This window comes from Suncus etruscus, chromosome 11 (genome assembly GCF_024139225.1).
Source record: "Suncus etruscus isolate mSunEtr1 chromosome 11, mSunEtr1.pri.cur, whole genome shotgun sequence".
In the NCBI taxonomy this organism is placed as follows: Eukaryota; Metazoa; Chordata; class Mammalia; order Eulipotyphla; family Soricidae; genus Suncus; species Suncus etruscus.
Window position 1 is genome coordinate 47,893,702 of NC_064858.1, and position 16,632 is coordinate 47,910,333.

General features: G+C 39.9%; 1 pseudogene; it reads left to right on the forward strand.

Annotated features, from left to right (window-relative positions):
* The first annotated feature begins 4,818 nt into the window (after positions 1–4,818).
* On the forward strand, positions 4,819–4,919 carry LOC126023727 (uncharacterized; annotated as a pseudogene).
* The last annotated feature ends 11,713 nt before the right edge of the window (positions 4,920–16,632 follow it).

Below are 16,632 nucleotides of genomic sequence, written 5' to 3' on the forward strand. Positions count from 1 at the left end.
TACATTACAGATGGACATTAAACAGACATAGAAGTTGCCAACACATACACATAGACAGACAATGAAGATGAAACCATAGGTTGCAGTTTGAGAAACTAAGTGGAATGTGTCTGAATGCTAAAAATATATAAAGCTGGGGCCAGAGAGAGGTGGCGCTAGAGGTAAGGTGTCTGCCTTGCAAGCGCTAGCCAAGGAAGGACAGTGGTTCGATCCCCCAGCATCCCATATGGTCCCCCCAAGCCAGGGGCAATTTCTGAGCCCTTAGCCAGGAGTAACCCTTGAGCATCAAACGGGTGTGGCCCAAAAAACCAAAATATATATATAAAGCCAGCAAGTCAGATGGAAAAGGTTTTCCATATCCTTATTCCATTTCCATATTCCATCATTGATGAGAGTACTGAATAAAGGCTTCCTGAGCATGATTGTGAATAGAGCATTCTTAAAACAATCATATATTTTTTTGTTTTGGTGTCACACCTGAGAGCACTCAGAGGTTAGTCCTGGCTCTATGCTCAGAAATCATTCTGGCAGGTTTGGGGGACCATATGGGATGCCGGAATTCAAACCACCATCCTTCTACATGCAAGGCAAATGCCCTACCTCCATGCCACCTTTCTGGTCCCATAAACAAACATAATTTTTAATTATTAGATTACTTAGCAATTATTAATCAACATGGTAATGAGCACTATAAAAGAAGTCTACACATAAAGTGTCATCTAACAGGTTTTGAGCATCCAGATTCCTTTCCTGAAAGCAAACTGAAATCATGGGCATTATGATATAATAGTAAACGAGCTTAAATTGAAAATAAATTGCAATAACGACTCAATGAATGAGCATTGTAAGCAAGAGTCTATGGCATGCAGTTGCCTATCCAATATTATCTGTGTACATTAACATTATCATATTAGCAGTCATAATCAAATTGAAAATGAATAGATTAGAATGTTTGCCAATACTTATTTTAATGAGCATTGTGTTTTGAGTCTAATATAGCTCTGCAATGCAAAACTAGGGTGACCAACCTTTATCTACAAGAACAACTGTGTACAAAAATATCCAAGTTTTTATATACATATTAAAATTAAGACATAAAAAATCTTATAGTGAGCACTATAGTGGGAGTCCATGACTTCCAAACACATTTATTACCTGTGTCTGTGGATAATAGTATTAGAACATTATTATAGACATCTATGAAGAGCAGTTAATTGAACACCTGCTCAATCTAAACAGCTGTATCCTTGGCTGTAGGTGTCTTTGAAGTATAGAAGAGAATATAAGTTTTTGTATTTCTCCTCTTCCACTCAGTTCCTTCCCTTCTCCTTGATATACTCTGGGGCCAATGGTGTTCAAGACAACTACCATTTAGACCACTGTGTTTCTTTCTGCAGTATTTTAAATATCACATATAAGTGCTTATTATTCTGTATTTACCTGTCTTTCTTCTGGCTTATGTCATTGAAGTTCCATCCATTTTACTGCAAATTGCATTATTGCATCAATCCTTACAGCTATGTAGTATTCATTTGTATATATAGAATATGTATATATGTATATATATACACACAACACATCTTCATGATCATCTGTTGTTGGATATCTAGGTTGATTCCAAGTCTTCGCTATTGCACTTAGTGCTGCAATGAATAGCAATGCTCATACTTTCATTTAGATTAATGTTTTTCTTTCCTGGGAATAAATATCCAAAGTGGGATTGCTGGGGTCATATGGCAGCTCAACCTAAGAATCCTCATAAGGGAATCAATCCTCCATAGGAAATCCCCAATTTTCCATAGGGGTTGGATCAGGCAGCAGTCCCACCAGCAGTCGATGATAGTTCCTTTATCACCACATCCCTGTAACAGAGATTGTTTCCAGTATTTTTGAGATGTTTCACCTCACTGGTGTGAGATAATATCTCACTGTTATCTTAATTTTGATTTCCCTAATGATAAGTGACAATAAACATTTTTTTCATGTGCCTGTTGGCCATCTGTTGGTCTTCCTCAGAGAAGTGCCTATTCATTTTCTTTGCCCTTTTTGTTTTGGTTTGGTTTTGGAGTCACACCCAGCAATGCTCAGGGGTTATTCCTGAGCTCAGAAATCGCTCCTGGCAGGCTTGGGGGATCATATTGGATGCCAGGAATCAAACCAAGGTTCATTCTGGGTTGGCCGCGTGCAAGGCAAATGCCCTACCACTGTAATATCGATCCTGCTCCTCTTTCCCCAATTTTGATGGAGTTTCTAGGTTTTGTGGACTTCTTTGAGGTCTAAGTCTTAGCATGTTCTACCTATTTTTTCCTCAATAAACTTTATGGATAAAGGTCTAATATCAAGGTCTTTAATCCACTTTGAATTAATTTTGTGTAAGGTGTGAGATATGTATCAATATTTAATTTATTACATGTGATTATCCAATTGTTCAAACACCATTTGTAGAAGAGACTGTCTTTGTTCTATTTCAAATTCTTGGCTACTTTGTCAAAGATTAGCTGACCATATATTTGAGGGGTTGTCACTGGATATTCTATTCTGACCCATTGGTCTGAAAAATCTGTCTTTGTTCCAATACCATACTGTTTTGATCACTATGGCTTTGTAGTAGAGCTTCAATTAGGTAATGAGATGTCTCCCAGTTTCTTGTTTTTTAATATTGATTTGGCTATCCTAGGTCTTTTATGAACTTTATAATCTACTAACTTTATAATTGGTTGTTCTAAGTCCTTGAAAAATGTCAGAATTTGTGTAGAAATTACATTAAATCTATATGGTAGTTTAGATAAAATGGTGATTTTGATATTTATTCTTTCAATCCTTGAGCATGGAATGTTCTTTTATTTTTTTATTTATTTATTTATTTATTTGGTTTTTGGTTTTTGGGCCATACCTGGAGGTGCTCAGGGGTTACTCCTGGCTCCTGGCAGGCACGGGGGACCATATGGGACACCGGGATTTGAACCAACCACCTTAGGACCTGGATTGGCTGCTTGCAAGGCAAACACCGCTGTGCTATCTCTCCGGGCCCGAGCATGGGATGTTCTTTCATTTCCTTAGGTCTTCTTCAATTTCTTAAGTGTTTTAAAGATTTCTTGATATAGATCTCTCACCTTTCTTGTTAAGTTGATTCCTGGGTACTTGATAGTTTTGGATACTACTTTAATTGAGATAGACTCTTTGATCTCTTTCTCCTCTTAGTCTTTGTTTGTATAAAGGGATGCTGTGAGAACCAAAGCCTCCTGGGCCTAGGACCAAGGTAGTCCCAAAACCCCAGTAAAGTCACTGTGAAATATTTTCCATTCTATAACTTCCCCCAGGCAGAGGGTGTTATCCCAAAGATAAAACCGCAAAGGGTAGACCCTTTTCTGTTCAGCCGAAATAGAGGAACTGGGTGGATTTGAATGTTTCACCAGATACGTACCCCCTGACACAAAGTTGAATCAACAATAAGTTGAGACATAACTTTAAGTATGATGTGATTTCTGTGCAAGTGGATAGAATGCTTGCACTGTTGTATTAACTAATAAAATGCTTGAGTTGTTGAAGCCTGAAAAACTCTATATATAAACTGCTTGAAAATTTAACTTGGGGCGCTGGTCACCTCCACAGGTTGGATGGTGCTGGAACCTCAGCTAGCCAAAATAAGATCTCTTTTGCATCTTGCGTTATCGGAGGTGGACTCTGACTCTCAGCGCCAATTTGGGTATCAACTCAAACCCTAACAATGCAACTGTATTTTGAGTATTGACTTTGTAGCTGGCCACTTAACTTGTTGGTTTATTGTTTCTAGGAGCTTTACTGTGTAGTCTTTAGGGTCTTTGTTATGTCATCATGTCATCTGCAAATAGAGATATTTTAACTTCCTCTTTTCCAATTTGAATTCCTTTGATTTCTTTCTCTTGTCCGATTGCATTGCTAGGACTTCTAATATTATGTTGAATAAGAATGGAGACACAACAACAACAAAACACAAAAAAGGGGGGGGCCAGAGAGATAGCATGGAAGTAAGGCGTTTGCCTTTCATGAAGAAGGATGGTGGTTCGAATCCCAGTGTTCCATATGATTCCTGTGCCTGCCAGGGGCGATTTCTGAGCATAGAGCCAGGAGTAACCCCTGAGCGCTGCTGGTGTGACCAAAAAAAAAAAAAAAAAAGAATGGAGACAGTGGACATCATTGCCTAGTGTCTGGCCTTAGTGGAAATGCTGTCAGTTTTTTTTTTTTAATTAAGAATAATGTTGAGGGGCCGGAGAGATAGTATGGAGGTAGGGTGTTTGCCTTGAATGCAGAAGGACGGTGGTTCGAATCCTGGCATTCCATATGGTCCACCCTGCCTGCCAGGGGCGATTCCTGAGCATAGAGTCAGGAGTAACACCTGAGCGCTGCCAAGTGTGACCCAAAAAACAAACAAACAAAAAAAAAAGAATAATGTGAGGGGCCAGAGCGATAGCACAGCAGTAGGGTGTTTGCCTTGCACGCAGCCGATCCAGGATGGACTGTGGTTCGAATCCTGGCGTCCCATATGGTCCCCCAAGCCAGGAGCAATTTTTGAGCTCATAGCCAGGAGTAACCCGAGTGTCACCAGGTGCGGCCCAAAACCAACTAAACAAACAAAAAGAATAATGTTGGAGGTGGGGGACGGAGCGATTGCACAGCTGTAAGGCATTTGTCTTGCATGTAGCCAAAATATGACATACCCCAGTTTGAATCTTGGCATCCCATATGGTCCCCCTGAGCCTGCCACGAGTTACCCCCGAGTGCCACCGTATATGACCCAAAAACCAAAACCAAAACAAAACAAAAAGAATAATGTTGGGTGTTCGCTTCGGCAGTACCTATACTAAAATTAGAACAATGCAGAGATTAGCATGGCCCTGCGCAAGGATAACATGCAAATTCATGAAACATTCCAAAAAAATAAATAAATAAAAGAATAATGTTAGCTGGTGGGGCCGGAGAGATAACACAGTGGTAGGGTGTTTGCCTTGCATACAGCCAATCTCAGATAGACCCTGGTTCAATTCCTGCCATCCCATATGGTCCTCCAAGCCTGCCAGGAGCCATTTCTGAGTGCAGATTCAGAAGTAACTGGAGTGCCACTAGGTGTGCCCACACACTCCCCCCAAAAAAGAATAATGTTGGCTGGAGGCTCGAGTAATAGCATATCTGTAGGGTATTTGCCTAGCATGCAGCTGACCCAGAACTGACCTGGGTTTGAACCCCAGTATCCCATCCTATATTGTAACCCAAGCTTGTCAAGAGCAATTACTAAGTGCAGATCCAAGAGTAACCCCAGAGCACCACCAGGTGTGGCTAAAAAAAAAAAAGAAAGAAAGAAGAATGTTGGCTGTTGGACTTTTATAGGTAGTTATTACTGTCTTGAGAAAGGTTCCTTCCACACCTATTTTGCTGAGAGTTTTCATCATGAATGAATGGATTTTGTCAAATTTTGTCAAATGCTTTCTTTGCATTGATTAATATGATCATGTGGTTTTTATCCTTCCTTTTACTGATGTGGTGTATGATGTTGATTAGTTTGCATATATTGAACCATCCTTGCATCCCTGGAATGAAACCCACTTTGTTGTGATGTATAATTATTTTTAATGTGTTGTTGGAATAGATTTGCTAAGATTTTGTGGTTTCTTTGTTGGTTTGGTTTGGTTTTTGGCCACACCCAGTGATGCACTCAGAAATCACCCCTGGCTTGGGGGACCATATGGGACGCTGGGGGATTGAACTGCGGTACATCCTAGGTTAGCTGCATGCAAGGCAAACACCCTACCACGTGCATTACTGCTCTGGCCCCTGCTAAGATTTTGTTAAAAATTTTTGCATCTGTGTTCATTAATGAGATTGATCTATAGTTATTTTTCTTTTGTGTGTGGGGGGGGGGTTGTTTTTGTTTTTGCTTTTTGGGCCACATCCAGTGGCGCTCAGGAGTTACTCCTGGCTCTGTGCTCAGAAATCACTCCTGGTGGGCCAGAGAGATAGCATGGAGGTAGGGCATTTGCCTTGCATGCAGAAGGACTGTGATTTGAATCCCAGCATCCCATATGGTCCCCGAGCCTGCCACGAGCAATTTCTGAGCGTAGAGCCAGGAGTAACCCCTGAGTGCTGCTGGGTGTGACCCCAAAAAAAAAAACAAAACAAAACAAACAAACAAGAAAATAAATCACTCCTGTAAGGCATGGGGGACCATATGGGATTCAGGATTCAAACCAACATCAGTCCTGGTTCTGCTACTTGCAAGGCAAACACCCTACCGCAGTGCTATCTCTCTGGCCCCTATAGTTTTCTTTCTTGATGGTATCTTTGTCAGCTTTGGGAATGAATGTGATATTAGCTTCATAGTAGGTATTAGGTAGGATTCCAGACTTTTTGATGGTTTGGAAGAGTCTAAGGATCAATGGTAGTAACTTTTTTCTGAATGTTTGATAAAATTCACCTATAAACAAGTCTGGTCCTAGATTTTTATTCTTGGGGAGTTTCTTTTTTTTCTATTTTAAAAGTTATTTTTATTAGGGAACCATGGTTCACAAAGCTGTTTATAATAGTTTCAGGAATAAAATATTCCAACACCAATCCCTCCACCAGTTTGATTTTCCCTCCATTAATATCCCCAGGTGCCCTCCAGCCTTGTTGGCATGCTTATAGCAGATTTATTTTATATTGATTTATTTATCAAAACTTAAAAGAATGGCAAATGGCATAGATTAGACAACAAATAAATAAAAGGCAATTTGTGGCAATTGATAACTACATAATTTTAACTTTTCTCAACCTAGTGGACAGCAATCATAGCATCATAAGTGAGTGTTGTACTCACAGAGAGAGACAAATGCACTGATGATGGATTTGATGGAATTATCTGTTGGAATATTGTCCAGGAGAAACCATTATTAATAGTATCATAACCAAAAATTAAAATAGCAATGCATTTTAAAGAAAAAATAACATATCTGGGAGTCTCTTAATTACTGTTTCAATTTCCTTATTGGTTATTGGCCTGTTTGGGTTTTTTACTTCCTCCTCATTAAGTATCAGGAGATTATGTTTTTCCAGAAATCTGTTTATTTCTTCTAGCTTCTCTCACTTAAATGAGTGCAAAGTTCATAATAAACTCTCATGATGATTTGATTACTTGGGGGATCTGTTGTAATCTCTCCCCTTTCATTTCTGATCTGATTTGAGTATTTTCTCATTTTTTCCTTGTGAGTCTTACCAGCAATTCATCTATCTTGTTTATTACTTTATAAAACCATCTTCTGGTTTCATTCTTTGTATTGCTTTCTTTGTTTCCACTTGTGTTGAGTTTCTTTGTTGCTGACTTCCTATATATTTAAGGTGTCCCTTTACTTTGTTTTGTCTTTTATTTTTCTTTCCTATTGCTATGAGTTTCCCCCTAATTGCTGCTTTTTGCTGTGTCCCATAGATTTTGGTAAGTTGTTTCTTCATTATCATTAGTCTCAAGGAATTTCTTTATTTCTTTATTTACTCTTTGATCAAGTTGTTGTTGAGCAGCATGTTGTTTAGTCTTGAGATGTTTGATTTTCTCCACATCTTCTTTTTGCAATCAATCTTGACCTCTGTGACATTGTAGTCTGATAGTTGTTTGTTATAAATCTTATGCTTGTGAATGTATGTAAGTTAGATTTGTGTCCTAAAATGTGGTCTATTCAAGAGAATTCTCCTTGTGCACTTGAGAAGAATATGTGTTCAGGTTTTTGAGAATGTAAGGCACTATATAAATCCATTAGTCCGAGCTCTTAAAGTTTCTCATTTAGACTCATATCCTTGTTAATATTCTACCTAGTAGATATATTCAGTGGTGAAAGAGGCATGTTGAAATCTCCCAACTATCACATTTCCACCCATATGTTTCACTAGTTTTGTCAGCAAAAGCCTTACATATTTTTGCTGACGCTACAGAAGGTGCAAAAATGTTGATCAGAGATAGTACTTCTTAGTCAATCATTCCCCTAATCAATAAGTAGTATCCACCTTTGTCTTTAAGTACTTTCTTGAGGTTGAATGCCATTTGGTCTTATATAAGTATAGCTGTCCCAGCTTTTTTGTTTTGTTTTGTTTTCCAGTGGCTTGTATAATTGTTTTCCATCCTTTTACTCTGAGCCTGTAATTCTTTATATTGGTTGAGTTGTTCATCTATAGTTTTCTTTATTTCTCTGGTCAGTGAATCCTTGGTTTCTATTGCTAAAACACTAAGTGTTGACTTTAGGTCCTTATCTCTGAGGGTCAGGCATTTTGGTGGACTTAAAAATTTGCCAGAATTTATCTCCATATCCTCAACTGCGGGTGTCTTCCTTGGTTTTCCCATTGTTCTTTGCATTTAGTGGGTTGGAGTGCTGGAGTTTCAGGGTGTTTAAGAAAGTGATCTATTGCACTGCTTTTATAAAAGGTGGCTAGAGTTATATCTGCTTTAGAGATATTTTTTCTAAAAAGCAAGGTTAATCAAGTATGATAAAAAATATTGCAAACTGGTTCATTGGTTTGTTCAACTATGTTTTGAGCTGTATATTTACTAAGAGAAAGAAGTGCTATATTCAATCTCACTGGAACTCTATGATATAAATTTAAATGTCTTTGCATAGATGAGCAAGTCTGCACGATTTAGAGAAAGGAGAGTTGATGGGAGGAACCAAGGGTCCCTGTTCCTGCCCAAACACAGACCTGAAATGGCCACAAGAGACAGATGATCAGGACTGCAGAGAGACCTGGAAAGAGTGAGGAAAGACCCTGCAGACAGCCCCGGTGGAGTTTAATGGAAGATACTGCTTTACGTTTTTTAAATCTAGTTAGCCCTTACAGAAAAGGGATCCAAAGGAAAATTTTAATGAAAAGAACCTAAATCTTTACAGCTTATAGTATACTGGAAAGCCTGTGGTTGAAATATAAATAGCAAAGAAAACCAGAAAATGCGAATGTAGGTCTTTAAAGACAGCAATTTGTCTATTATTTGTGGCTTTAATTAAATAAGTGAATATTTATTTAATATTACCAAACTCTGTGATACAAGGAAGGAAAATTATTTTTATTAATAACTATCTTAGAGTTAAAGTAATAGTAGAAAGTTGCATCGTCAATTTTGGTCCAATCCCTGGCACCCAATATGGTCCCCAGAGCAAGTCAGGAGGGGATCCCTCAATGCAAACACCATTGTAAGCCCTGAATACATCCGTTGAGGCCAAAAAAATTTTAAATAGAAATAAGTTACAAATAAGATATGTATAAAAATTTAGCCTGAAACTTTCACTGCGAAAAAAATGTATCTGTTCTGTATAGGCAGGTCACTTGCCCTGCATATAGTCTACCTGAGTTCAATCCCCAACACTATATATGGTCACCTGAGTCCCAGTAAGAGTGATCCTTGATCCAGGAGTAAATCCTAAGCTTACTGTTGCCCCAAGCCCCAGAATAAATAAATAAACCAAAATAATTTTTATTAATTTGACTTTCTAATTTTGGGAGACAACACCCTGCAGTGCTCATGGGACTACTACTGGGCTCTGGCAGTGCTCAGGCTATCATATTCAGTACTGAGGATTCACAGGAATCTGGGGTCAGCTGCATGCAAGAAGGTTAAGCCCCTTAACTGTGTGGTTTTTCAATAAAGCAATCATGTTGAAGCTCCTAAAGAACAAATAGCTGAAGCAGAACATAGCTTCTATATATCACATTTCAAAATATTATAGATGTTCTTTTATATTTTGGGGTGTGTCACAATCAGCCATGATCAAGGGTTATTCCTGGCACTCAAGAATTACTCCTGGTGGTGCTCAAGAGACCATGTGGGATGCTGATGATCAAACCTGGGTCAGCCACATGTGTGCAAAGCAAGAACCCTACCTGTTACGCTATTTCTCTAGCTCAGATGCTCTTTATTAAAATGAAAGGAAAAATGATACTGAAAGCTACTTGCAAAGAGAACATATACATTTGCATAGTGCATTTTATTGTTCTTGAAGATGTGTCCAAAAGACCTCAAATAATCTCTAAACGGGGGCATAATTTATATAAACATATTTTTAACTTCCAATAATTCTGTATATTAGTCTCCTTTGACCTCTCAAGAGAACTGTCTTCAGGACCTTCTTTGGGGGCAGAGAGGTGGTAAATAGGTAAAGCACCTGTCTTGCATACAGCAACCCTGGTTCAATCCCCCAGTGTCCCATGTGGTCCCCTTAGCACTGCCAGGAGTGACCATTGGGCACAAAGCAGGAGTAAGTCCTGATCAATACCAGATGTGGCCCAAACACAAAACAGAAAGGTCTATTGGTTGCATTTTACTTTTTTTGTTTGTTTGTTTTTGTTTTTGGGCCACACCCTGTGACGCTCAGGGGTTACTCCTGGCTATGCGCTCAGAAGTTGCTCCTGGCTTCTTGGGGGACCATATGGGACGCCGGGGGATCGAACCTCGGTCCGTCCTAGGCTAGCGCAGGCAAGGTAGGCACCTTACCTCCAGCGCCACCGCCCGGCCCCGCATTTTACTTTTTAAACCCAATTTGTATTGTGTCCTAATACAGATAAGGGCTTGTTTCACTTCTGAATACAGAAGCAAAAAAAAAAAAATCTTCTAAACTACATCTGAACAAACATGAGGTTGGTACCGTCTCATAACAAACAGTGCTTTGAGAACTGTGTTGGAGAACCCGTAGATTAATGAACAACAACCTCCCATCCTGGAACTCTGTGGACACACAGCTTCGGAAGATCACCGGATCTCTACCCTCCTGGGGTTTGTAGTCCAGTTACAGGACAGAACCTTTTTTCATTACGCAAGTGGGACTGCCAAGAGCCAAATTTGTCACCATTAAAATTTCACACAGAAAGGACAGCTGAGAAAATTTTTTTCAAGATAGCGCTTTTATTAAAAGTGATTTAGAAAGATGTGAAGGAGAAATATGTGTTGGAAAAAGGCTTCTTGAGAGTGGAAAATAAGCAGGTAAAGAAAAACAGACACCAGCAAATGAAATACATGTTCAAGGGAGAACACAGACTTGAAACACAGGCAAGAAATTTTCAATTCATGGGATTCTGTCAGTTAAAACTGTGTGGATGAGTAACTTTTTGCGCATTTGCTTATTTGGGAGCAGACACCAAGTAGTGCTGAGGGCCCCTTGCAGCTGTGCTTGGAGATTGCTCATAGAATATTTGAGGGACTATGTGGTACTAGAGGTCAAATTCTGAACATCACTGATGTGACCCAAAAACTAAAAACAAGGAAACAAGCAAAACATATACTTCAAAAAGAAAATAATTCCTCCTTTATTATCATCACAGCCGATGCTGTGGCTTCTTAATAAAATATTCATCCAGAGGCCAGAGAGATAGTACAGCAATCAGGTTCATTCCCCAGCACCACAGATAATCCTCCTGAACACCACCAGGAAAGATCCCTGAACACAGAGAAAGAAGTGAGCCCTGAGCAACACCAGGTGTGCATCCCTCCCCCACAAGCAAAAACAAAACAAAAACAACCAGAAAACAAACCCAAAAAACTTCCCCCAATACAGTGTTCACATTTTCTGCTTGTTCTATGAATGTCTAAATGTCCTTTCCAAAAATTGTGTACCTACATCAAAGCATGGTCCAGTTACTAAAACTGTTCCATATGACTCTTGTGAGTATTTAAAAAACCGTTTCTTCTAAAGCAAAATAAAAAGTATAATTCTTAGCAAAAATAATTCTTTAGCAAAAAAAAAACAGTCATTTAAAATAAAGTTAAAGTTCAAAATGCTGTCTTAAGTTGGTAAAAAAAATGTCCAGTCATTGCTTTTGCCAAGGAGATAAACACTTGTCATACACCTTTCCTGAAGTGATAAAGCAAAGGGCAGCTTCCAGGTAAACACCATTGCCTACACAGAACTGCAAAAAAACTGTACAAGTGAAAGAAAATGCTAGGTCTTGATAGGAGTCAAAGAACTTGGAAAATGAGCCGTAAACATGAAATCTTTGCTCAGTGGAAGAGGAGTTAATAAACGGGCAAACAAGGAACAACTTTCAAGTGTTTGCAAATGCCAGCTGAGCAGGTGAATGCTTGGAAAAAATGTTCATCCAGGGCTATATTTTCTAAACCCTGCAAAGTCCATTCTTGCCTTTTCCATTTGTAAAATGCTGTACTATCTCTCTGGCCTATGGCTGAATATTTTGTATTAAGCAGCTTGGGGCTGGGTCCCAGGGCTGACCTGGGGCTTCAAACAGCAGAGTTCAGGCCTTCTATAAGAGCAATCCTGTTCCAGACATTGGGGTGCTGGGTGAGCCCTGGTGGGCTCCATAACTTCCAAGGAACATACCCCACACTTTTCCAAAAACTCCTGTAGGTGATGTAAAATTGTAATCATGATTTCCATTTTCATTTATCACCATATATTTAATATTTTTTATTTTGTTTGTTTTGGGGTTATAGCTGGTAGTGCTCAAAGGTTACTCCTATCTACACTTAAGACTCATTCCAGGAAAAACTCCCTCTCCCTACCTCCCTTTCTTCTTCCTCTCTCTCTCCTTTCCCTCTCTTCCTCTCCCTCTTTCTCTCCCTCTCTCTCCCCCTCCCTATCCTTCTCTTCCTCTCTCTTTCTTCCTCCGTCCCTCTCTCTCTCCCCTTCTCCCTCTCTTCCTCTCCCTGTCATTCCTTTCTCTCCCTCTTTCTCCCTCCCTGTCCCTCTCCTCCTCCTCTCTCTCTCTCTCCTTCCCTCTCTCTCCTCCCTCTCTGTCCCTCTGTTCCTCTCCCTGTCACTCTTTTCTCTCTCTCCCTCTCCCTACCTCTCCCTCCTCCTCTTTCTCTTCTTTCCTCTCTCTCCTCCCTCTTTCTCCCTCTCTCTCCCTCTTACTCCTTCTTCCCCTTCTCCCTCTCCCCCCTCTCCCTAAAAAAAAATTAAAAAAAGAAGAAAAAGAAAAAAAAAAAGACTCATTCCTAAAAAAATTAAAAAAATAAATTAATTAAAAAAAAAGAATCATTCTCAGCAGTGCTTGGGGAAACATTATAGAATGCCAGTGATGGAACCCAGGTGGGCCATGTACAAGGCAAATGTCCTACACGCTGTACTATCTCTCTGGGCCCCCTTATTTTAAAATAGAAATTAACCCCAGTGTTTAAACACAGGATAAAAGTATATAGTCGTGGGCAGTAGAATAATGGGAGGCTAATGGAAATACAGTACAGTTGATAAAAATGTAGACTATAGGGATCAGAGAACTAGCTAGTATAGGGGCAGAGGTGGTTGATTTGCTTATGGCTGACCTGATTTGATCCCTGGAACTACATATGGTCCCCTGAGCACTGCCCAGTGTTATTCCTGAACAACAAGAAAAGAAGTCAAGAAAAGCCCCAACACCTCTAAGCATATGGCCCAATCCCCGAAAATCCCCACCCACACAAAATAAAATATGGGCTACATAGAGAACCCAACATCAATCCTGTGTCATTCCCTTTAAAAAAGTGTACAATAAGAGTAGCTCTGTAAACACAGGATTGCAGATTATTTCAATGAGATTACAGAGCATAGAGTCAACTAATGCATAGTTAAGACTCACTATTGGGGCTGGAGAGATAGCACAGTGGTAGGGCATTTGCCTTGCACGAAGCCAATCAGTCCCCAATTCAGGACAGATGATGGTTTGATCCCAGCATCCTATATCATCCCCTGTGCCTTCTAGGAGCGATTTCTGAGTGCAGAGCCAGGAGTAACCCCCTGAGTGTCACCGGGTGTGACCCAAAAACCAAAAACCAAAAATTAAAAAAAAAAAAAGACTCACTATTGCTCCTTCCAAAGACAAAGGAAGAGATGGCTTACCAGCTATAGAACAGCAGGTAGGACATTTGCCTTACAAGCAGCTAACCTGGGTTTGATCCCTAGCATCCCATATAGTCCCCTGACTCAGGAGTGATTCCTGAGTTCAGAGCTTGGAGTAACCCCAGACTATCACCAGCTGTGGTCCCCAAACAAACTAGCCTTATCAAGAAAGAACTGACTTTGGGCCCGGAGAGATAGCACAGCGGCGTTTGCCTTGCAAGCAGCCGATCCAGGACCAAAGGTAGTTGGTTTGAATCCCGGTGTCCCATATGGTCCCCCGTGCCTGCCAGGAGCTATTTCTGAGCAGACAGCCAGGAGTAACCCCTGAACACCGCCGGGTGTAAATAAAATAACCAAAAAAAAAAAAAAAAAAGAACTGACTTTAAGGAAACATTGTCAGTCTGTTGAGAGACGCCAACCTTTACCCCCAGTCATCTCAGCCCCTCCAAGGTACTCTGCTTCCTACTTCAAAGGACATATGGAAAAGAAGTCTGGACCCCTGCGATACTCACGTTCCCTTCTCTAAAGGTCCCAAACATTGGAAATAGAAAAATGACTCTGTATATAATAACTTCTGGGGAAGACAATATGGGTCAGTGAACTAGAAATTAACCTGAAACTGAACTCTGAGCCCTGAAAGAATCAGCTGGTATAGCCAGTTCATGCTGGTACTGCAGAAGGAAAAACATTCCCTGTATATCTCAACTGTAACCTGGTTAGATAGGTTCTGAGCCTTGACACTGCCTCAAGTGCACTGCAGATACATAATACCAGTTACAGAGCCAAAGTAGGGAGCTTTAACCCTAAACTGACTGTCAGGCACACAAATGCCTAGCATTTGAAAATTTTCTAGTCATGATTTTTTAGCAATATTTAAATATTTTTATTGTTTTAAAAAATATTTTATTTAAGCACCATGGTTACAGAAATGTTCATAGTTGGGTTTCAGTTATCAAATGTATACCACCCTTCACCAGTGTAACTTTCCTGCCACCAATGTTCCCCATTTCCCTCTTCCCTAAACCCCTGACTGTCTTTGGGAAAGGCTTTCTACTTGTTTATCATTGTCATGGTAGTTGTCACTGCACTCACTGCTCGTTGTGATAAGCTTCATATCATGAAGCATCATATCATCTCTATTATACTGTCTTTTAATTTTCTTATATCCCACAGATGAGTGATAGTATTGTGTCTTTCTCCCTCTGACTCAATTCATTTAGCATAATAGTCTCCAAGTCCATCAATGTATTGGCAAATTTCATGGCTTCATTTTTTCCTAACAGCTGTGTAGTATTCCATAGTGTAAATATACCACTGTCCCTTCAGTCACTCATCTGTTGTTGGGCACCTGGGTTGCTTCCTGATTCTGGCTATTGTAAATAGTGCTACAATGAATTTTGGAGAGCAGAGGGCATTTTGTGTTGTGTTTTTTGTATTCCTAGAGTTTATCCCTAGGAGTGCTAGATTATATGGGAGCTCTATCTATAAACTATCTATATACTAAGAAGCAATCCCTAGAGTATATAGAGCTGGATTTTATGGAGCTCAATTTCTACTTTTTTGAGTAATATCCATGCTGAACTAGACAGCATTCCCACCAGCAGTGAATGAGAGTTCCTTTCTCCATACATCCATGCCAGCAGTGTTCTTGTTCTTTGTGATGTGGTGTGAGATGATTTCATTTGTTGTTTTGATTTGCATTTCCCTGGTGATTAGTGATGTGGAGCATTTTTCTCATGTGCCTTTTGGCCATCTATATTTCTTCTTTGAGGAAATGTCTGTTCATTTCTTCTCCCCATTTTTTGATGATGTGGAGCATTTTTTTCATGTGCCTTTTGGCCATCTATATTTCTTCTTTGAGGAAATGTCTGTTCATTTCTTCTCCCCATTTTTTGATGGGGGTAAATGTTTTTATCTTGTTAAGTTCTGTCAGTGCCTCATATTTATTTTTGTGATTTAGGGGCCACAGCTAGCGAAACTCAGATTACCTCTGATGATGTTTGGGGGACCATATGGGATACTGGAATCAAACCCTGGTTGGACACTCAAGGCAAATGTCTTACCTCTGTACTATCACATGCCAGTCCCTAGACTCTCAATTTAATCAGACAAGTTTTGTCTTTTTGTTGACTGTCTCTTAAAATAATTGCAATACTCTAATACATTTATTTTCTCCCCTCCCAAAAAAAGTGATTATTCATGGTACAAAAGTATGTCAGTTCAGGGACCAGAGTGATAGCACGGTAGGTAGGGAATTTGCCTTGCATATAGCTGACCTGGGTTCGATCTCCAGGGTCCTCAGTCCCACCCAGGAGTAATTTCTGAGCTCAGAGCCAGGAGTAACTTCTGAGGCTATTCCTTTGGTCCACCAGGTGTGGGCGAAAAACTAAACAAACAAAATATTTCAATTCAAATCATGTGTTGCAGATTTTCTTTTGGAAGATTTCTGCAGTGTGAAATTCACTAACCTCTTCAAGTTCCTGATCTTCATAAAGACTCCTCTACTCATCTCTCTTTCTCTCACTCCCTCCGTCTCTGTCTATCTGTCCACCCCAGTGTTTTCTCTCTCTCTTTCTCTCTCTCTTTTTCTCTCTCTCTTTCTCTCTCTCTCTCTCTCTCAAGTTTGGGGGGTGCAGGCAGTTGGCTGCAGTGCACTGGGGGTCCTACTGATAGAATGGTACCATGGATGTATTCCAGGCCTCATTCATGCATAGCATCCTCCCCAGGAATCCCTTCTCTATTTTTTGAGGAAAAGTCAGAAATCTCAAACATAAATAATCCATTACTCTTGGATCAGAGAAATGGTTCAATGGTTCTGGCA